The sequence below is a fragment of the Triturus cristatus genome, chromosome 4_2 (assembly GCF_964204655.1).
Source record: "Triturus cristatus chromosome 4_2, aTriCri1.1, whole genome shotgun sequence".
Lineage (NCBI taxonomy): Eukaryota > Metazoa > Chordata > Amphibia > Caudata > Salamandridae > Triturus > Triturus cristatus.
Window position 1 is genome coordinate 772,665,215 of NC_140586.1, and position 23,874 is coordinate 772,689,088.

Here is a 23,874-nt window from a genome sequence, read left to right on the forward strand (position 1 = left end):
TGTATTTTTGCCCATACCTGTGCTTGGGGTGGTCCTAGGAGAATGGGACCACCACCGAATCATTTCAGCATGATGTGCTCTTTCTGTTCAAGGTATCGGCTTGATCCTCGCCCTAGGTTAGGAAGGACCCCAAAATCATCACGTCTCTCACTGCTTGCTATTTTTCATTTTCACTTTTGTGAGAGGACTATATGCTTTTTAGCATGTAAAGCTAGAATTATTTATTGTTTAATTGAAGGCACTGCTTGCAATATTTTCATTTTTGTGAAATGGCTATATGTATTTGAGCACGCAAACATAATTAGTTTTCTTTTGCTGCTAAAAACCTTTATTAATACAGGACACTTCGCTTGCGCAAAAACTCTGGAATATGCTACTGCACCCATATTCCATTGATAAATCAATATTACTTTTACATTCTACAAAGCAGGTGATCAATTAAAAAAAGTGAGCTTTGAAAAATATCAGTCAAGGAGAGAGGAGATGATTTTGGGGTCCCCCCTAACCTAGGGGGAGGACCAAGCAGGTGCCATTTTATTGTTCATCTTCACCTAACAGGTAGGTAGCCATCTTCCCAGGTTGTGGGGGTGGGAGGTCTGCACTTCTACTCCCACCATATACCCTTGTTCCCCAGCAAAGCAAGATGGAGCACTCCCTCCCACCCAGAAGCATGTGGCAGCCATTGCATTGTTCTCCTTCATCTAACAGGTAGGTAGCCATCTTAACAGGGAAGTGTGTGTGTGTGTGTGAGGCCACCACAACAACTTCCAACAGTCCCCCTTGTCCCACCCCTTAGCAGGATGGAACACTCCCTCCCACCCAGAAGCATGTGGCAGCCATTGCATTGTTCTCATTCATCTAACAGGTAGGTAGCCATCTTAACAGGGAGGGGTATGTGTGTGTGTGAGGCCAGCACAACAACTCCAAACAGTCCCCCTTGTCCCACGCCTGAGCAGGATGGAACACTCCCTCCCACCCAGATGCATGTGGCAGCCATTGCATTGTTCGCCTTCACCAACAGGTAGGTAGCATCTTCCCAGTTTGTTCTGTTTGGGGGTGGGAGGTCTGCACTACTACTCCCACCATGTACCCTTGTTCCCCAGCTTAGCAAGATGGAGCACTTCCTCCCCCCAAAAAACATGTGGCAGCCATTGCATTGTTCTCCTTCATCTAACAGGTAGGTAGCCATCTTAACAGGGAGGGGTGTGTGTGTGTGTGTGTGTGAGGCCAGCACAACAACTCCCAACAGTCCCCGTTGTCCCACCCCTGAGCAGGATGGAGCACTCCCTCCCACCCAGAAGCATGTGGCAGCCATTTCAATGTTCACCCTCACCTAACAGGTAGGTAGCCATCTTATGCTCTCTTGTCCCACCGCTGAGCCGGACGGAGCACTCCACCACACACCCATAGAGATGTGTCACAATTTCCACCCAAATGTGACAACAGAACAGGTAAGTAGACAGTGCATGCACCGTGCCATTCCTCTCAAAAAGCATGGAGCCAAATGACAACACCAACCCTCACATCCCAACAAAATTGGCAAAGATACAATTGCCACTTACAGTGTGCAGACAGCTAAGCGTATGTAACTGTCACAGAAACAGAAGTGTGAGTCACCAAATCCCATCTCAAAGCAAATGAGGGCACAAACATGCACAGCACTGAATGCTATCTGGAAGATACATTGGGGCAGAGCTTGAAGGACCATATGAAAACAAACTAGGCCTGGGCGAAAATTTCGTTCCGTTCGCGGAAATTGCGATAATTTGACATTTTCGCGTTGAGCGGAGAGCGCGAAAATGTCAAAATTTCCGCATTCCGCAGCTTGACGATAATTTGTTTCTTGCTCGCGCTGTAAAAATAATACATTCTCGCGCGCGTGCGATCGCCTTACCTGAATCCCTGCGTTCGCCGACAAGTTTTCTTGATCCGGTCGCGTTCTCCATGAGATGTTGTATTGTTTTTAGCCATTTGCGCTGTCTCGCGACAGTTCGTGCCCGCAGTGACGTCATGCGTCGCGCGATCACGTCTTTCTTCTCGCGATCATGCACCGCGAGACAACTGAAAACAAGATGGCCGCGCCCGCAAGCAACCACATGGGTAAGTTGGCGAGCCGCAACCATGCAGAAAATCTCGCGAACATGCGGGAAAAAAACTTCCGCATCTTCGCGATATTTCCGCGTGTTTGCGATAATTTTTTACATTTTCGCGATAATTTGCGAAAGTGGATTTCGCAAATTCTGCCCACCCCTAAAACAAACCAAGCATGGTCTGTCAAACCTAAAAATCTAAGCCCAGGACATGACAGAGTTACACATGAGATGACAATGCCTAGTACATGCGCAGATGTAACACCTGACAGGCAGAGTAATCAGCAAAGATGCATCATATCAAGTTGTATTGCCGCAAGTTGTCAGATGACAACATGCCCCCGTAATCACAGAATCGACATGTGGGGCATGGTATCCATCGGCATGTCACACCATGTAAATTTAATTAATGTACCTTCAAATCATGTCATGAGGAACATTACTGTGCAGATATACAATGTGTGAAATAGTCAACTGTCCGTTGCCTAACCAGCAAAATAAGATACATCGAACACAAAGCTTGAGGGGTGTACGCCAATGATCATTTCGCCTCTGTCCCACAGGTGACCAAGAACTGACTGCAGAGGATGACAACATCAAACTGCAGAGCCAATCTCCACCCCCGGAACATGGACTCTCGGATGAGGACTCCCTGGATTTGGAGGACGCAGAGCTCAAAGCTGGTCCATCTGGTATGCCAGGGCGCCACAGGTTCCAGGACACCACTGTTTATTTTATTTATTTTTATTTTAAAGGTTTTATATATCGCTGGCTAGACCCGGAGGTATCAGAGCGCTTTACACGAGTATCAGATCATAGTTGCAGGTTACATAATTACAAAGGTTACACAGTTATAAGAGCATGGCAACATAGTTACAAGTAAGGTCGAGATAAACAATAAGCACATATACGTAAGGGAAAAAGCAGGCAAGGGGAGAGAATCAGGGGAGGGGGGTATGAGCAGGGGAAGTAGACAGAGAATGAAGGAGGGAAAGAGGAGGGGAGGGTGAGAGACACAGCATGGAAAGAGGAGGGAGAAGGGTGACGGGGACAAAAACCGGTAGACAACTCAAAGCTGCGTCCAAAGTCCAGTAAGCTATGATCATAGGGGAAGTGGTATAATTTCCCCATCTCTGTTGCGAGAGGCTCCCTTTATGCAGTGGACTCTCTCAGAGGGGTCTCTGAGACTCCAAAGCCTACATACTGGATCCTTCCCCAAAAAGGGGAGAGGGAGTGCTTTGGCAAGGTGCGCCATACCATACCTCAGCTGTGAGTGGCTCCCTTGGCGCTGTGGACTCTCTCAGCTGGTTCGCTGAGACGCCAGGGTACAAATATTGGATCTTTCCCCAACAAGGGGAGAAGGAGTGCTTAGTCAAAGGGCACAACGGACAGGCGGCTAGGCGGTGTAGCAGGCAAGGGGAGAGATTCAGGGGAGAGGGGATCGGAGCAAGGGAAGTAGGCAAAGAGAGAAAGAGTACTAAATGGGAACAAACAGCATCAGTTTAGGGAACAGACTGTTTTCTCTCTGTGGCCATGAGTTTGCCCCATCTGAAGGTAAAAACCTAGAACAGGCCATTCCAGAAGCTTTGCCATCCAGGACAAGAAGCACACAGTTTGTAATTCTTCTATTTCTAGTGGTGGTAGAAGAAACCCAAAATGGGTGTTAGCCACTGGGAAATTCAAAATGGGTCCCAGTCCAAAGTAAATATTTAAAAGTTCAGAAAAATGGAGACCCCGCAAAGGCAATTAGGAGCGTACCACAGTGTCAAGATCAGCCATAAGAGACTCCTGTCTATCGTCTCCTGCACCCAAAATCCTTTGTTGTCCTGCCCCTTGCTGCTATCTTGGTCATGTGAGGGCAGCCTCTGGCCGGATACGCACTTACTCGCACAGACTGTGCGTGGACGTGACTCTTAATACAGCATCGGCAAGGCCACTGGAAAGGGACTCCGGATGAGCGCAGGACCACTTCCCCAAAAGTGTCCCAATCCCCGACTACGGCACACATTCTATCTGCTGAACCCGGGGAAGGAGCCCTCCATGTTGGTCTGAGGTGAGCTGACTTGGGATCTCTAATTGCCTTAGTTAGCCACTTGTCTAACAAAAGTGCAACCCCCCCCCCCTTACTGCCAACCCAGCTGAAGCAAAGTAAGTATGTAGATACTGCTTTGGAATTAAAAGATCCGGACAGTTGTTCTTAAGTTGGGTCTCCTGTAAAAATAAGATTTCTGGAGATAGCAAAGTCAAACATCTAATTAATCCCCTACATTTCTGCTTGTTTGACATGCCATTAATATTTCAAGAAATAAGACTAACTTTTAGACCAATTGCTCAACCACCTTTTGCTAATTAATATAATTCCTATGACACTAATCAAAAAATATTCAAGTCCTGTCTCAATGCTACTCTTTTTTTACAGAAGTGCTCTCCACCTCTGCAACCACCCCCTGCATTCCCACGTGATCCAAAAACGCCTCAGCCCTGTGTGGGGAAAATCACCCACAATACCTCTCTCATGACTGCTCCAACTCCACAGGTGTGCCATGGAACTGCACCCTAGTGCACACGTCGCCCTCCCACCACACCCTCCAGCGACCCCATAAGAAACACTTAAACTTCAGGAATAGCCTATCATCGTATGCATTCTCAAACTACTGACAGAGCATCCACTAGAAAATCCCTATCAACATCATCAACATCATCAACATCATGGGCCTAGCCAGGCTCATCAAAACAACAGCATATACACCAAAAAATCTCCAAATCAATTAGAGATCTCCTACAGGAGCTACTGACTCCTTCCTGCATTGAGGTGACTTGATCCTCCAATTGCAATATTCTGGATTCAGCTTCCTGCAACCTCTCTAGGAGTTAAGTCATAGTTTCTTCAATTTTGGATAGTCTGATGTAAGGCTGCTATTTCAGTAGCCTGTGAGGCCTTAAGATCTCTAATTTCATTCAGAATAATATTGAGCATTGTTTTAATATTGCATTGGTCAGAGACAGTTATGCCCCCCCTGAACTTGCTGCTGAGCTTTCTGCTGCAGTGCCTCCAGGGACCGGGATGTCACCAATGAGATTTAACTGACGCCGAGTATTTTCCTCGAGGATAGGATCTGAATTGGGAGACAAAAATACGTGGAGATCAGTGACCTCCGCCTGAGATGAATGCAGATTAAGTCTTGACATAAGGGCCTGTTTTCCACTAGAGCTTTCACTATTCTTGTTGTTCTCATGGCTAAGAACAAAAACTTCAGACCTTATAGGAGAGTTTATTGCATGCACTAAGGTTTCTCCCATCTGCCACGAAGAATTGTGTACTGGCACTGTCTCACTTTCCTTAAAAATGGGGGTCAGATCTTTCTCTGAACTTACTGGGCTCACTTTGATCTCAATCTCCAGACGAATCTGAAAACTTCAATTTGCCTGCAGATTTCACTTAGTGCAGCGTGTGTTTTAGCCCCCAGGGCAAGCATTGAAGCAGAGTTGAGATTTCCTACATGATTTCCAGTTTTAAGGTGCTTTCCCATATTTCTACCCCACTGCATACAGTCATAGAAGTAATATGCTGACCAGTGATTGAAAAAAATAGCCCAGCAAGCACAGTACAGCATTGACTTAAAATGTCTTAGGGCTGACATATAGAGAAACCAGCCCAGCAACCCTCATCAAGGTAAAATGTAAGTGCCCCAAATAGAGAAAGATAGCACTTACCCCCCTCGGTGAGAAACCTGGTGGTTCACTCCCACAGGCCACCCCTCAAAGCATAGGCTCATTCAGGACTGGAACAGAAAATGCCAAAAGCTTTGTTGCGGGCCATGGGAAAATTTCCTCAAGCAGCTCCCAATATCAAGACTAAAGGTCACTGCATGCCACAGTTACCATGCCACTTTTTCTCAGTCTTGCTGCCAGGCCATTTTCAACGACGAATTCAGTATTGAACCTGCAGCAGCATTTACATCAGCATTTTTTAACCTCTCAGCATGCAGCTCCTCACTGCTGCAGCACTCAGCGTTCTTGTCAACGACCCAGAAGCGGAGGCGACATAGAAGGGAAGGACCAACCCATGCTTCAACAGCGTGTCATGTGGGATGCGCACGCTGCCCCCATTGCCTAGGCTGGCAGCTAGACCGGAACCTTCTTTCTAACCAAAAGTGTCTTTTAGAAATGGAAAATATATTCAGGATTTTTGTTGTTTAAATAGCGGTACGGCACCATTGTTCTCAGTGTGGGAAGCCTTTAAGGCTACAGCTCGGGCAGATTATTGCTAATTAGACACAGCAAACTAAAGTGCGTACAGATCAGATCGCTGAGCTCCAATCAGCTGTTGTTATAGCCCTTCAGGCCAAGAATAGGCTTCAGGTTTTACAGCTTCCTATAGAGAACTATTTTGAAGAAGCCAAGCAAAATCTGAGGGATTTTTTTAGTATGTAGGAAATTAACATCTCCAGCCTACAGCAGTTCAGCAGCGAGTATATAAAGAGAGCCAGCAGATTGGGACATTTCTTGCATGGTCGAAAAGTGCTAAGCAGGATGCTACAGAAGCAAGCTACTGGGGAATTAGCATTAGAGAAGACTCAAGTGTCCCACATTTTTCTACAGCATTGTAAGACCCTGCATGAAACTAAATATTTGTTCTCGCGGCTAGTATATTGCAACATTATCAGTCCATCAGGCTGCCTCAGTTGGTAGAGTTGCAGGAAGCTCTTGGCACTATGCCTAGTGGGAAGGCATGTGGCAAGGATGGGTTCCCTGCAGAGTTTTTTTCGAAACTTTGCTAGTGAACTTATACCCTTTCTGACTGAGTTATTTAATTTGATTAAAGGGGGAGGGGAGGTTCCATCGTCCTTCAAGGAGACAACAATTGTTAGTTTTTTAAAGAAAGATGAGAATCCAAGCAATGTTAATTCCTACTGACCTATTAGCTTATTGAATGTTGATTATACGCTTTTAATGAAAATATGGAGTATTCAAATTACTCCGGCAGCCCAGGCATTAATTCATAGAGATCAGACGGTGTTTGTGGCAAATCGTGTGATGTCTGCAAATATGGGCTTCTTAATCCATCGCTGGACTACTTCTCTGTCAACCAGATTCAAGCAGCTGTAATAATGGTCAATGCAGAGAAAGCATTTGACTTGGTTAAGTGGTATGCACTCTTTAATGGCTTTCCTGCATAATTCATTTTAATTATGCAGAATTTATTCCACGAGGCACAAGCAAAGGTGTTTGTTAACTCTAACCTTGTGGGGATAAGAGATATAAATATGGGAACGCATCAGGGATGCCCTCCGTCCCCCATTTTCTTTACTTTTTCTATAGAGCCCCTGGTCATCAGGATTTGGGGTAATAAGGGGATTGAGGCCCCCGTATTGGGTACAGCAAAATTAAAAATGTTTGCTGACAATATTACCTTCTGTTTGAAGCCAGAAAAGGAGATTGTCCAAGGGGTGTTGATGAGTTTGCGCAGTTTAACAGAATTGGGGGTTCTAAAATCAACCAAAATGAAACTAAGTGGCTCATTTTTAATACTTCACGTAGCAAATCGCCTTCTCTCTCCAGCAGCAAGCTTGTTCCCAAAGCCCTATATGTTATTTGGGGATCTTTGTAATGAATAACTACTCCCAGCTTTATCAATTGAATGATGTAGTAATGCTTAAGAAATTTAAGGGGATATTGGATAAATGGGCACACCTGCTGCTTTTTGCACACATTTCTACATTAATTTGTTTTCACAAATCCTCTGCTTGTACTCGTTCACATGAGAACGGTCTACCTTTCACTTTTCTTGCTGTACTCTGAGGCTCTGTCTGCACAGCGTGTTCAAGGTCGAAAACAATGTGCTCTGTTAATCTGCTGTTGGTCAGTCCCACGCATGTTAGAAATAATACTGCGACAGGTGCACTACTGAAAATCAGGTGCTTTTAATATTGCGTGTAGGCATGTTAAGACACTTGAAGAAAAACCTTCTGAAGAGAAGAGCTGTGTTGGTCCGAAGATGTAAACCCTTGCATCTAAACCTGGAGGTATGGAGTCCCCCCTGACAAAGCCGAAAGGTCTTCTATAGTTATAATAAACTAGTTTCTAGCACGGGGAGGGTGGCAAGGCTCATTAGGCCTTTTTTCCACTAGCTTTATAAAATGATATCCCCGTTCAGCTTTTATGGAATTGTAACAATGCTCACGATATTGAGTTTATGCATTTTGCTGCTAGTATTGGCTCATGTACTGCATTATAGAGCACATTAGTTAAAATAAACATTTTAAACTATACAGTGTCTCTGATTACTTTTGTTGTGGACGAGTATGAGTGAGTGTTCTTTCTCCCGCGATTACTGAGAGATTCTCAGGTACATGTTCTAGGATTTCTAATCATTGGTAGCTTCGCTGTAGTACAGAGAACGAATGAGACACGATAGCTAGTCGGATTGGGGTTCTGGGCACTAAGGTGGGCGGTTGGTACACCACTGTACACCAAGGTCCTTGGTTTTTGCACGTATTTCTGTATATGTGCTGAATCCCTGCAACATGGCGCCACCAATATTTGGTCTGACTCTTATCTGCGAGACGTTTGAGTAGTCTTTGTGCTTCTCCACAACCCCTCACTTCTGTTTCCAGAAACAGGTGTAACGGTAAAACCTCCTATATTGATGTTTGGTTTCTTCAAGTTTGATGTTATTAAAGGGTGTTTTCTTTTCATAGTTACCATCTATTGTGCTGCTGCGCATTAGGTTCCTAGACATTCTTTGTCTTCATGGCTGAAGTAGATATACCGGCACATAGTCGAGCAGCACTCCGTCGGCATTTGACAGCATATGGGGTGCCTTACGTGGGTGTTGATCTTTGTGGTGGAAGCTGATCCGACACAACACTTTGAAGTGTTTTATTCGTGGGTCTCTTTTCCGGCGGTGAATGGGGCTGATGATTTGTTCCATACTTACACTCCGTCGGATCTTCCGCACAATTATCGGCCCTATAAAAATCTTGAAGTTCTGCTCTTGGCATGGCAACACCATATTTGGTTTGATGGAGCCCTTCCACACCCAGTCACTCTGATCCATTTGGGCCCTTTATCTATCGATGGGGCCACTTGGCCAGTTTTAGCTGGGTACACCCCACACCAACGTTATCTGACAGTTCTAGTGGATAAACTCTGTGTGATGCACACCTCTTTGGTACGGGCAGTGCTTAATTTGTGCCGTGCTTTCCGGTGCTTAGCACCAGCACTTACTTTTTAGGGCCGAGTCTACAGTCTACACGCATCTGCACGCCGTCACATATGATGACATGACGTTATAACTACCAATACACTGCCAATACTGACTCAGTGACTCCGAGTCAGCGCAGAGTGTTGTTCTGGGTCTCCTGAGTGAGTCCCAGTATGCTTCGGTTGAGTCAGTCAGTGGGAATGTGAGCCGGTCCGGAGCAAAGCTTGAATTGCTGCATTCATTAATCATAATAATGATACTCATCATGACATGGCGTCATCATGGCGGCAGGTGGCCGCGGCGTCGCGTGGGTGCGGCCTTAGTTCAGTGGACTGCGACTGTTGCTGGTGGTGGGCGGGGCTCGGGAGCAGTATTGGGCGTGAGTGTCAGACATTGATTGGGTATTTGATTGTGCGCGCTGTGCGCAGACTTTTTTCCGCTTGTCAATGCCACGCCCCGGCACAGCCACACCCCATGAGTTAGAGCCAGCTAGTCTGACCACGTTGAGTGCAGGCAGCACCACCAGGCAGCCCGCCTATTAATAAAGGCAGTGCCCCGCAACCCTGGCCTACCACGATGAGTATAACTGCAAGTACTACTAAGTAGCAGTCAGACATCATGCCACCTGCGACATGCCCAGTCAGTGAGTCACTCAGTGGTGTGTGGTGGCGTGTCGGGCACCGGGGTAGCTCCCTAAGCTCCGGCTCCATTCGATGACGCAGACGCACTAGTCTGTTCCTGTCCCTTCCCCGGCCCACAATACACAGTCATTTTAATTCAATATTCATCTTTATATCACAATAGATTAAGACTAGTGACAGTTGTTAAAGAAAGGAAGGCCAGCCCTGCCTTGAAGAATCATTCGTATCGGTCCTCACAAGATTCGAATTCGATGATGGCGATGCATGCTCCTGCCGCCCTGGGCTCAGCTGGCTTGGCCTAGTAGCGGCCGCCGGCCGTGTGTACATACACATTATAGCCCCGGCCGCCCACGATACACATTTATTTTAATATATTATATATCACATTAGGGCTGCTGCCGGACGGGGTTACGTTGTTAAAGAATGCCCTGCCTGCCCCTTGATATATCCTCAGTCACAGGCAACCCCAAATAAGCACTGAGAATAATATTATTTCACATTCCTAATATAACGCAAAAAGGAAACACACCACTGCACAAACATGGCACGTTATTCGTTCATTGCCACTAAGCAACCGGAATTGACACTATCAATCCATACACCAGCAGTCTTGCGTTATGTCCCTGTTAATAGTTAAGTGTACACGTCAGTCAGCGTCGCAATGATTTTCAGCATGGGCAAAGGGGGCATCTGCCTTAGCACCACCTGCCAACGTCCCTTCTGGTGAACGTTCATTGTTGTCTCAGGAATGGCAGCTGTGATGTGGGGTTTATTTTTGATTATGAATATCAAGCGCTGTGTATCTATGTTTTATTTTGAATTTGAATTCCACATAAACTATTGCTTTTGCAAGACAAAAAATATAGATTCATAACGGTTTCATCAATGCTTGCTCACGTTTGCTACTTTGCTCTACTTGGCACCAAATAGAGAAGCTGAGCAGCTTGAGCTTTCTGTAATTTTTGAGACTCCCACTTCTGAAAGTTTAACTTGTAATGGCATAATATTTGGAAATATAATCTAGTATTATTTGTCATCAAGACATCTTGAATTATCTGGAACACATAACAAATTCAAAGTTGTTTCCAACAGTGCACCAACGAAAAAATGACTTGCTCCTCGCCCCAAAACATGGAGGGCACTGACTTCAGTCTGGCATTCAGTGTCAGGGCAGGGAATGGGGAAGTAGGAGGCACCACCGAAAGGTTAACTTCAGAGACGCACAGACGCCCACCTTCTCAGCCTCCTCCTTGGCCTACAGCATCCGTAAAATAAGCAGTGCCTTATATTTAACGAAGCAAATGTTCATTTCCGGACAACCTTGACAAGATGAAAATTCGCATTCGCATATGCATGCACTCGGACTCTACCTGGGCTGGCCTGGCCTGGTAGCGGCCGCGGACGCCGTACACATTATTATCAAGATAGGGCCGTGCCGGCTAGTGTTAAAGTTAAAGGCCCTGCCCAGCTCCTGCCTTTGAACTTAGTAGTATCATAAATAATCCTCCCCTCCTAAACAGTTTACTGCTTAACGTTAGTGGCTATCTGGGTCGGAGCCGGCGCAGAGTGTTGTTCTGGCCTGGGTGAGTCTCCGTTCCTCTCGAGTCCCTGTGTACTTCGGCCGAGGCCGGCCGCCCGCCTGCCTGGGTTAAGTTGTTAAATGCCAGTATGTCAGATGTTGTATGGGCTGTGCAGCAGGCAGCGCGGTGCACGCAGATTTTTTTCTGATTGTCACCACGCCCCGCCACTCCCGCACCCCACGAGCCATCAGCCGGACGATATTGGGGCCAGGGTTGAGGGGCCCGGGCAGGGCAGACTGGGCAGGCAGGCAGCACGCAGCACCAGGCAGAGTCTATAATCTATTTACGGTAATAAATAAAGGCAGTGCTCCGTAGCCTCAGCCGGCTAGAGAATAATTATTATAATAATAACCAACCGGGTCCGTAACTGTCTGTAAATACCACCAAGTAAGGACTAGGGGTTACCTTGGATGATTCTCTAGAGTCCTTGTGTGACTTCAACAAATTCAAGTAAAAACATAGGTGTTCGTGTTCAACCACAGCCTCCCTTCGAGGCCTCCGTTGAACAGCATGCATTGCAAGTTGTAGTTAAGTAAGAAAACACAAGTGTTCCCACACGTGCTACAAGGTGGAATTGCTGTTTTTGGGAGATTGTGTTTTTAACTGATAGACTTTATGGTGAGGTGAAGACGAAGCCAGACCCTTGTTGTCTGGAGTTGTAATCGAAATTATGAAAAAAGTCAAAAGGTCAGTGGATTGAAGTTTGACCTCCTGTTGATCTGGCAGTCCAAATGTTTAGATGCTTCAATAAACCCTAACATGAAAAATAGCCCAAGTTGAAAAACAAGTCAAGAATACTGTTTTCTACAACCATTTCAGTCTGTGTATTTCTCTCTCTCTGTCTCTCTCTGACCGCTTGTACTATATAAATCATAAAAACTATGGGGTTTATTTACAAGCCCCTTGCGTCGCTGGTGCATCACTTTTATTATGGAAAAAAGTGAAGCACCTCGGCGCAAGGGGCATGTAAATAAGCCCCAATGTGTATAGTCTGATCTGCGTAAAGCAACTCTGACACCTTTATGGACCTAGTTCACGCTAAACAAAACTACAGCTAAATAAACAACCAGTGTTCATATACTTCATTCTATACTAATTATGCTAAAATGACCTTTGAGCCGTGTTAATTAGTTTGGATGATAGCCCAATACTCTTTGTCCTTTAACATAGTTTAGAATTAATTTAATTATTCCTGCCTAATTTTGTAGCTTCTATTCGGATGAAAATAATAATTCTCAACACGTTTTCCAAAAGTACGACTCTGCTTCCCAGGATGTCTACATTGAGGAACTATGTTGCTGTAAATGGTTGACTCATGCATGTGTTTCCTTGCCCTTACTGTTCCGTTAGTGCCGGGACACTCTCTTGAGTAGCTGTGCACGTTATAAATCCCATTTAACATAACATATGCCGGTGACTAGAACATCAGACACTAGGGACATCTATGCTTGCAGTGTGGGCGTGTGCGCAAAAAAGATGACGCTTGCGTTGTAGTCTAGTCAGTGACCACATCACTTTATCCTCACTGTGATGTTTGGATTTTTCACAATCTTATGACTTCAGCGATGTAACATTGAGGGCAGCACCAACACTCTGAAAATTGTTCCAGCGCCACTGGCTTGGGTGCCTTAATTTGCCATTTTCATGCTTTCTCGCCTGGGTGCCTTTGTGTGACTTTTCCATGCTTCCCAGTCTTATTTGTGAGATTTCCATGCTTTCTTGCCAGGGTGCTTATGTGTGACATTTCCATGCTTTCTGGCATGGATGCCTATGTGTGACATTTCCACGGTTTATGGCCTGGGTGCTTTTGTGTGACATTTCCACGGTTTATGGCCTTTTGTTTTTCATTTTAGAACATGTATTTATTTCACTGTATTTATCAATATTTTAGTTTTAGTTATTTTGTCTTTATTTATATTTTGAATGGCACTATGGTAATTTTGCACTAATAGGTATGACTTGAGATACGGAAATTCAAACTGCCCAGCCAGCCACTACCTATTTTTTAGGACTTTTGGGGGAGATTACATTTTTCTGTGCTTTATGTTAAGATACAAATCTTTAATTAAAAAGCCATATTTTGAATATATGCCTCTTTTATAATCTCTGTCTTGTCTGTGTGATACAGAACTACATTTGGAAACGCCAGTTAAGTTCCATGTTTTTTACTATTCTGAATGTCTAATAAATGCACATATAGCTCCATGCCAGGGAGTAAGTTGTATTAACAAGACCAATTGTTATAAATCTTTTTAATTGTTTCTCTAAAAGTATTTGCTTTAACGGAATCCCAAACCCCTTCGGCCACTGGAAGTGACAAAATGACTCATTCAAGTGTATTTCATGATTCTATTCAGCTTATCTGCTTTGATTAGTGTTTTCACAACATTTTGGTTTATTTTGTCACATAAGCTATGTAAAAGTTGTCTCTTTGATCTCATAGACTATTAAAAACGGCATACCCTACCCCAGTATTGTCCTTTCCCCAAATCAGCACATAGAGCACTGGAATTGCCCCTTTTCAATGCATTAGTGATTTTGGCTAATTTATTCCAAAATTGTGCTTTAAATGTACTTTTTCACAGGGCAGGGGAAACTCCTATCAAAACCTCACTATGAGGAAGGCTCCCTTGCTGAAATTCATCTGACTTTTCGCAGTGCCAGTTGAGGATGTGGGTGGAGCTAATAGGGGCCACGGGTGGAGCCAATTGAGGAAGTGGGTGGAGCCAGAGAAAAGCAGGTGTGGCCTCCGACAAAGATTTGAGCACCTGCACTTCATATTTTACAATAGAGTTGTTGTACGATATGTTATGCGCAATGTCCAGGTGAGACTACCTGGGGTTGCTGCGCAACCAGCTGGCCCTGGCGGTGTAACTATCAGTCCCGTTATGGTTAATTCGGTAATGGGCAAGCATCCTCAAAATAAGGATGATTTACCTTATTGGCTTGCTGAAAAATTTGACCAACTGGAGGCAGTATTTCCGAAAAAATCTCCTGTGGAGAAACACAGGATTTTGACGCTTAGTTTGCAGAAAGACTTAATACATGAAGTAACCAATTGTGACAATTGGGGAAGGGTGTTTGCGGCAGTGTATGCGAAGAGGAGAACACTTGTCGGTCGTGACGCTGAGGAATCTTCACACCTACCTAGAACAATTTTGGCCACAGTGCAATACACTGTACCTAAAGAATCAATGGAAACTATATACGATATGGAGTAATAATAGAAGAATCCTCATATCGACTTCTGAGCAAATTAGGCCACAGTACAATACACTGGAGCGCATTAATTTTTGGGAATGTTTGGAAACTGTGTAAGATACGACGTGGGAACAGAGATCACATTGGCTCGCTAATTTCGCTCTGTGGGCTTTCATTAACATATGTGGAGTCGTCTATCCGATTATCGTTGGAATCTTTACGCATTGTACTGTACAGACTTATACTGAACATATTGCTGCTTATGATAAGCCAGAGACTCTGAAGCTAAGAATACAAACTATTGATATTCTGGCATTCCGTATCTTTGAAATGATGTATATATATTTTTTTCTGCCCTGATGAAGTTCTCTATCTGGGAATGAACCACGTTGGCTGGACTTTTTTCTATCTGATGATCTTAAAAAGAAATTTTGAATAAAGAAGCTATTTTTATACCAATTCTGACGTATTGGACTCTTTGAGCTGTGCACCCCCATTAGTTACAACACCTTTTGATCTGGAGCACAGTGTCACCATTCAATGGCTGGTGCAGGGGCAGTGTGCACAGTGAATCTACATATAGGAACTGGCACGAGGTGCGGCATAGGAGGTCCGCAGTTGTTGCTTTGGGATAAATGTTTTAGCACTCCCTCAATGACCGTACTCCCCTCCGTGATTAGCGTGTTCAGGATGAGCATGGCCCAGAGGCGGCTGTTGAATTGGGGATGAGATTGGTCAGGATGTTCGACGTAGTTGCTGATCTAATCCTTGATAATGTTAAGGGAGATGCAATAAACTTTCAAGTAGCTAATACTTTGGCTCTAGCCCCAGAGCCGGACAGGCCACATGAATTGCCGAAGATTATCGCGCAAGCTTGTCAGACCATTGAGCGCAATAGTTTGGGTGTTAAGCCTTTTGCTAAGATTTCAGCTCAACCGCAAACACAACAGAAAACTCCGTCTGAGAAAGAACAGCGTCCCATCTTTGATAAAAAGAATTGGAGCACTAAAAAACAGGGAAAGCAACAACAGAAACGGGTCGCGTGCTACGTCGCCGACCACCGAGTCTTCTGAGCGCACTTATGATTTGCGCGACTGCTCGAGAATTAGGTCTCCTGACCGGTTTCAGGTTGCTGATCAGCTTTCTCCTCGTTCTTTACAGGAAACATCGGACTCACAAGCCGGTGGAGGTGAACACCAGGAGGGCGGCAGAGGTCGAAGTGTCCCACAAGGACGTGAGCAGCCTCGTCAGACAGAAAGGGAAAACAAGACAATTTTCCGTGTCAGCGCCCACAGTTTCAGAAAAAGAAAGTTGCAACTTTAACAAAGAAATATGCCACAGACGGTGAGGACCCACCTCCTGAATTTAACATGGGCAGTAACACTGCTCGACAGCACTGCGTCTGTTTCTGGAGGCGACAGCAACTGACACATTTATTACAGTGGAAACTGCTGACACTTGAGTGGCTCCCCCTGACAGACTATATGACATAGTTCTTTTAATTGAAGGTGACATTCAAAGAGATATTAAATGAATATTTTGGGAAAATCTGACCTCTTCTCACGACATTTTGTTAGCAGAGACAGATTGGCCCACACCTTTTGTTCTTGAAGCTCCGAAAGGGGAGGAGGTGATACTTCCCAGTTTTGCGAAAAACGTCTCCAAGGAGTATGCAGAGGCTTTTTCAGAGGAGTGGGCTTTGGTGCTTGCACCGGCTCTGTACCATACTCATGTGGGCTGGGATAAGGATTCTCCACCCCATGAGATACCATTGCGGTTAATGCCACAGCCTCAACCCCAATATCCCCTCCGGCAGAAAGCGAAGGGTCCAGTTTCTGAAATTCTAACGCAGTTAGAATGTCAAGGAGTGCTTGAGACATATGTGTCACCGATGAATAACCCCCTTTTTGCGGTTACCAAACCTGATGGCTCGTACCGCATAGTTTTGGATTACCGGCATTTGAACTCTCATTGTCGCACTTTTGCGGTACAGAATACCCATAGTTGTGCTCTTGTGGACAGTCTTGTTTGTAAGAAAAACTACACTTGACATTTCCAATGGCTTTTTCAGTCACAATCTGTCCCCGGCATGCAGTCAATGGACCGCTTTTACAGCCGGTGATAAACAAAAGCAATTTAGGTGTTTAGCTTTGGGGTATAAAAACAGCCCCGGTGTTATCGCCGCCCGTGTTGTCTCTTTGTTAAACGTTACAACAAACAAATGATGGACGGAATGCTGACAATGCATACATTCTCCCCCAGTCAAGAGATCTGGGTTAAATCCATCGTTCTTTTGCCCACTACACCACCCCAGTTTAGACATGGCCATATGCAAATCAGTCTTGACCCTGTGCCTCATGGGAACAGTCCAGCCCGAACTGCCAAGCCATGTCTTCCCTGGACCAGAATCAAGCATCCTAGGACCGGTTTCTGGCTATCAGCTGTCATCAGCCAGGATAGCTTGACTCCAGTGGCGTAGTGAGCACGGGTCCCACGTCTGGGAATACCCATCCCACTTAAGGCGAAAAGCGTTACAACAAACAAATGATGGACGGAATGCTGACAATGCATACATTCTCCCCCAGTCAAGAGATCTGGGTTAAATCCATCGTTCTTTTGCCCACTACACCACCCCAGTTTAGACATGGCCATATGCAAATCAGTCTTGACCCTGTGCCTCATGGGAACAGTCCAGCCCGAACTGCCAAGCCATGTCTCCCCTGGACCAGAATCAAGCATCCTAGGACCGGTTTCTGGCTATCAGCCGTCATCAGCCAGGATAGCTTGACTCCAGTGGCGTAGTGAGCACGGGCCCCACGTCTGGGAATACCCATCCCACTTAGGGCGAAAAGCGTTACAACAAAAACGATGGATTTAGGCCCAGATCTCTGTACTGGGGTGAATGTATGACATTGTTCTGCATTCTGTCCATCAATTGTTGTTTTTGCATTTGTCACCCCGAGTGGGAAGGGTATGCTCAGACGTGAGTCCCTTGCTCTCCATGCCACTGGAATCAAGCTATCCTGGCTGACGAGGGCTGAAAGCCCGAAACCGGTCCTAGGATGCCTGTTTCCAGTCCAGGTAGGACCTGGCTTGGCAGTTCGGGCTGGACTGTTCCCATGGGGCACAGGGTCAAGACTGATTTGCATATGGCTGGGTTCAAACTGGAATGGCATGGTGAGCAAAAAAACGATGGATTTAGGCCCAGATCTCTGTACTGGGGTGAATGTATGACATTGTTCTGCATTCTGTCCATCAATTGTTGTTTTTGCGCATGTCTCTTTGTTAAACAGCATAGACCCAGATGCCTACTCGTACGTTGATGATATTTATCTAATGGACAACGAATAATGGCCGCATCTTTGCCGAGTCGACCGCATCATTGTTTTATTTGCAGACTACGGTTACAAATGTAACTTTATACACAACAACAAAGTCCAAGAGTCTAACCATGTCACCTACAGTGATGATGACATGTGTGCCTAAAGTGCACAAGAATAACTAAACCTATACAGGAAGTCCTCACTAAAAGGACGGAATCCCATCACTCACCGAAGTGACATGCTTCATCATCTGGGATCTCCTCTCGGCTGTAAAACCTAGTACAGTCGAGGGCTACAACCCCCTCACTGTGAGGGAGGAGCACAGGGATGTTTTATGACTATGTTCCCTACCTCAGGTTTACTAAAAACCAGGATGATGAGCTGTTGTTGTTAATTTGTGAGTGATGAGCGCAGTGCAGAAAAGTGAGAGTCTAAAGTAAGACTAACTACTAAGAGACATTAGAAATTTTAATGCTTGGATTTTGATGTCAGGATTAAAAACAGTGCATGATGTAGATTTAACATATTAACTGCTGTGGTGGTCTACATGTTTCAGCTATCATGACCTAACTTGTGTTTAGCTTTCTTCAGGACCTTGATTTTAAACAATGCTACTGCGTAGTGTGAAAAAAAGTGTAACCGAAGAAAAATAATAAATAGGTCCGAAACAACCTTTACCACTCTAAATCTCGGATGGAGGTTTCAGGTGTATAAGTGAACCTGTGTAGAAAATATTAAAGGATATCAGTTATACAACTCTTGGTAAATATTATGCATAAACCAATTCATAACGAAAATGTCCAATGGGGACTTACCCGTAGTTCAAGGGCAAGAAACATCACCTCACCTGGCAACAGCTCAGGACGTGAGGCACCGCTCTGAAAGAAGCAGATACCAAACTGAGAAAAGTACTAAAGTCAGTTTGAATGATCTGATTCCATCTATCTAAGGGAGATATCAGATCTCTTTACTTAATCTAATAAAATCTATAATTTGTGACCGAATGAATGGTTTTGTTTACAGAAAAAACAGTACATTGACAGTGTCAGATGATAGCGATATCTGTCACTAGTTTGAATACTGGCTGCCCATGCAAGGTGGATACGTCTAAAACCACTTTCAAAGGGAATTGTCTGTGGAACTGTCATATATCGAACCAACCAGGCTTCTATCCAATGAGATTTCATATGTTGCTAAAAAACTAAATAACCCAAAGGATGATGTCTGTGGAATGTGTGCTAGGTAAAGTAGCACAACTGAATTAGTACTTTGTGTCTAGTATATTAGTACTTATAAGAAGGACCAAGATGACAGGTCAAGAATAGAAAATTATATGGGGCAATACGCTACATGACCCCCAAGTCAGTAATAGTTGTAATGCAGAAATAACATTTATCGACTATGTAATAAAGTAGTCGGTCGTCGTTTCTGAAGTCAATTCTTAAATGAAATGGACGACAATCAAGAGTCTTTCAAAGGATTTTGCATAAAAATAACTTAGTGATCATGTTCATTATCTCCCCGTGTTGGTGAAGCAGGGATAAATGCCATGAACCACAAAAGATCTAGGGCAAAAAACATCCAGTGTATTAATTGCTGCCCAAGTCAGTGGCACATTTATCGACTAAATGGTAAAGTCGTCGATCATTATTTATCAATAATAAGACTGATGACAGTCCGAAATCTCAAAAGTATTATATCACGGGACACGAAAGTTAAATACGTGCTCCGGGAACGTGTCATTACCATATTGTGCATCTGACCCAAAAAGCGCTTGTTAACCATGCATGGCAAATTTACAGCAAACTCAAACTAAAAAGTCGTGGAGAAGTTTACCTCTCCGTCGGTACCCCGGGCTGTTCAAGGCTGTCACCGGAGGTGCCGTGGGAGGTTCAAATTTGCCATTAAATAAGAACCAAGTGTGGTGTGGCCATGATGATGTCAGAAGTGACGTGTCAAAGCCGCGATGAGACCTGGGGATTGTAGTATAGTTTGAATGACTCATATGTCTAATTAATCTGATGGTGGTGACTTAGCTTCTAAAAGTTTATCAATATAACTTGATTAATGTTCCAAAAGAACGTGACCCGTGTGTTGTAAATATGTCGAAACAAACATTACCCAGACCTCATGGAAAACTGGGAATTGTAATCACATCAAATCGGCTCTATAATGTCCGAAAACTGGACATATAACAAGAGAAACGTAGCTGATAAAGAGCTATTCCTTACAAGTAAGGTGCCTTTAAAGTAGGCCTGGGCGGTAAATTCCGTTCCGTTCTCGGAATTTGCGGAATTTGGGTAATTTCGCGTTCTGCGGAGAACGCGAAATTGCCCAAAATTCCGCTTTCCGCGACTTCGCGAAATTTTTGCTTGTTCGCGTTCTCAAAATGCGTGTTCGCGAGGTATTTCTCCCCAAGCACGCAAACAGCGATTGTGAACAGGAAAAAAGCATCGCGAACAAGCAATTCCGCGTGTTCGCGGAATTTCTGCGTGTTCGCGGAGATTTTTACCGTTTCGCGGAGATTTGCGTAACGCGATTACGCAAATTCCGCCCACCCCTACTTTAAAGAGAGCATGTAATTTAGTGAATGCTAACAAAAAGGTAAAAAGGTAAAGTATCGTTCAACCCGCTGACTATAGTGGAACAATAAAGTTATTGAATTTGAAAAACAGGCAAAACACGTCCATATATTTACTGCAGATATTTGTTGGTAGCCTGAATTAATAAAAGAAAGATGGAGTGATGATTGGACATAAAGAAAGGCTACTAACATTGGACAAGTTCAGATTACTCAAAGCAAAAAGGGGCGACATACCAGAGAAGGTTACAACAAAGTCCATGGTATGTCATCATTGAGCCCCTGACTATCGCTATTAAGCTTAAACACCCATCGCTGTTCTTTCTGAAAAAGAAAGCGTGTAACATCTGTAACATGGATGGGAATCAGAGGTTGCTCCAATACTGTCCATCGCAGTTTATCTACTTGGTGTTTCAAGGATAAAAAATGACTAGTTAGTTTAGTTGATTGCTTCTTGCACCTAATCGTGCTTTTATGTTCAGAGATACGGATTTTGACTTTACAGATCGTCATTGTGAGAAGTTGGCCTGATGTATGATGTCACTAGTTCTAGTGTACACCTTATATCAGTCCAAACAACCCTTATGGTGATTGGTTGTAAAGTCAACCTTATAGACCAGCTATCCTAGTGGTAGCATGGACAAGAGCAGTCTTAGGCTAAACTCTGAATGGCATGTGAAGCCAGCTGTTATACCATATATAATCCCTTGAATACCAAATGAAAGGACACCACAACAGATAAATATATAAAATAAAGTGTATTTATTCTAGTCAAACCCTCAGCACTCTTTCTGAGATTCGAGGTAAGTACAACACAGTCTTACTCAAGCATACATTAAGTCACACAGGTAAGTAATACAGTTAGGCCCTAGGGGCCGCGCAAACCATATACTAAAGAAGTGGTATAAGGACCAGTGTCGCGGAAATAGAATAGGCCTAGGCCTAGGGAATCGCTGGGGCTACACTACACTACCAACTGTTAGGAAGTGGGAGGCCCACGGGATTCAGGTGCAGAGTGGAAACACTCACGCGTAATGCGTATAATCGATAGAAATAGTACAGTTCTGAAATAAGCAGTTTAAGGACACTTCTGAAGCAGCTAGAGAGTCGAGACTCGGAAACTAGACCCTAGGATAGTCACTACCCTTGTGAGCACCGAAGTACCCAAGTTACCTAGCCCACGGGCTGCGGGTGCATAGGTGTGAACTTGCGTCGGGTTTCGTCATGGACTTCTATGGATGCCTGAAGGAAAGTTTCTGACAGGCAGTCAGTGCAGAGTGTCCGGTGGATCCCAAGGCCGGGATCAAGAAGGAAGGGCACCTGCAAGCAGAAGGGACAGAGTCAAGGTCACTAGCCAGTGACCACGTGGAACCAGGAAGGAACCAGGCGATGTTGTGAAGATTGCAGGTGAAGGGTGAAGCTTGTCGCAATAACAACACATGATACCTCTGTCACCATAAATCAAGGGGTCGATTTCTTAAAGTGGATTTTTATTTTCCACCTTGTACATGTAATATTCATGGACTAAGTTTTATCTTTTTCATCAAGGTCTGTTCAGTGCTGTACAACTTTAAATCAGATTACAAAAAACATTTAGAAACACTTAACAATAAAGACCAAATCGACAATTGGACAATCATGTGCAACAACAATATTTACATGGAAAGACAAAGACAGTTCTAAATGATACCTTTTGAATAACGGAATGTGAAATAATCAACAAGCAAAGGGAGTCCTACACATTTCATATAAAATACCTGGGACCTATTCTTTTAGTCCTCACAGACTAACAGTATTTTTTGAGTGCCAATAGGAGGAAGCCTCCAGACAGTAGGGAACAGGTTTATGACACTGCACTTGGGTGTCGGGCAAGTGTTTTTTAGGGACTTGACGTCGATCTTGTTCCTTGGAGTTCTTAATACGGCTTGCCTCCTCTAGAAACCAACGCGTTTCGACCTTCTATGTGGCACTTGTTGTGGAAGGTCTTCATCAGGGTAAACACATGTTTGTGCAAAGGACTGGGTGTATCGTTTGGGAAGTCCTAAAGGAGTCCGGTGATTGGGTTTCTTGCGACTCCAAGGATAGACGCTGTTTGGATGCAGCGAAAAAAGGGGAAGGGAAGGGAAGGGGGAAGGGGGGGCCTCCAAGCAATGGAGGTCGAGCACCCCAGTACCAGCTTGTGTCGGGGTCAGGAGTTCTCCTTGGTTCCTGCGAATCGGAAGCTTGAGAGCTGTGGAGCAGAGTTTCACTTTCTCGCTAGCGTGGTCGTACAGCATGCAGCTAGGGGGCAGTCAGTCATCCCTCCAGAGTGTTTCGTCATGGACTTCTATGGATGCCTGAAGGAAAGTTTCTGACAGGCAGTCAGTGCAGAGTGTCCGGTGGATCCCAAGGCCGGGATCAAGAAGGAAGGGCACCTGCAAGCAGAAGGGACAGAGTCAAGGTCACTAGCCAGTGACCACGTGGAACCAGGAAGGAACCAGGCGATGTTGTGAAGATTGCAGGTGAAGGGTGAAGCTTGTCGCTGCAGCCACGGGTACCAGGAGACGTCCAGGACGACCAGGACCAGGAGGCGAGCTGTCCCACAAAGGCTCTTGCTGTCGGCGGCGTCGAAGTCGAACTAGGACTCACCAAGCCTTGGCAAGCGGAACCCACAAAGAACGGAGGACTTGCTTCTGGTGCAGACCAGGAAGGTCTGGGGTGCTTCTCTTTTGCAAAGAAGCGGGAGCCAGTCTGGAGGAGCCAAACCAGCAGTGTAGATTTCAAGGTGTGTCGTCACAAAGGCCGCTAGCCAGCGGGCAAGCAACCGGACAGATGCGGCAAGCAGGAAAATGCAGAAGGGCCCCACGCAGGACTCGTGGAGTGTGGGGGGCTGATCTTCGGTGCAGATGGTGCTTGGGGTTGGGGCTTCTCAATCCCCGGTGCACAACTTCGAGGGTACCTCAGAAGCTGCGCTGGAAGATACTCGCCACTTTTCCCAGGTAGCCGGTCCCACGTCTCTCGTCGCCTCCACGGATCTCAGCTCGGCTGTGGATGTGGATCAGGGTCGGAGAAGTCTGGAAGTCAAGGCTCTGGTTGGGCTCTGCAGTCGGTCTCTCGTAGAACTTTAGCAAAGCAAAGGGTAGTCTCTTGATGGTGCCTGTTTGCACAGGGTAGCCACTCCTTGCCCACAAGGGAGATTCTTCAGTCTTCTTCTTTCGTCGAATGTCGAAGGTCCAGAGTTTCTGTTCAAGTTGCAGGTTCAGGATAATCTA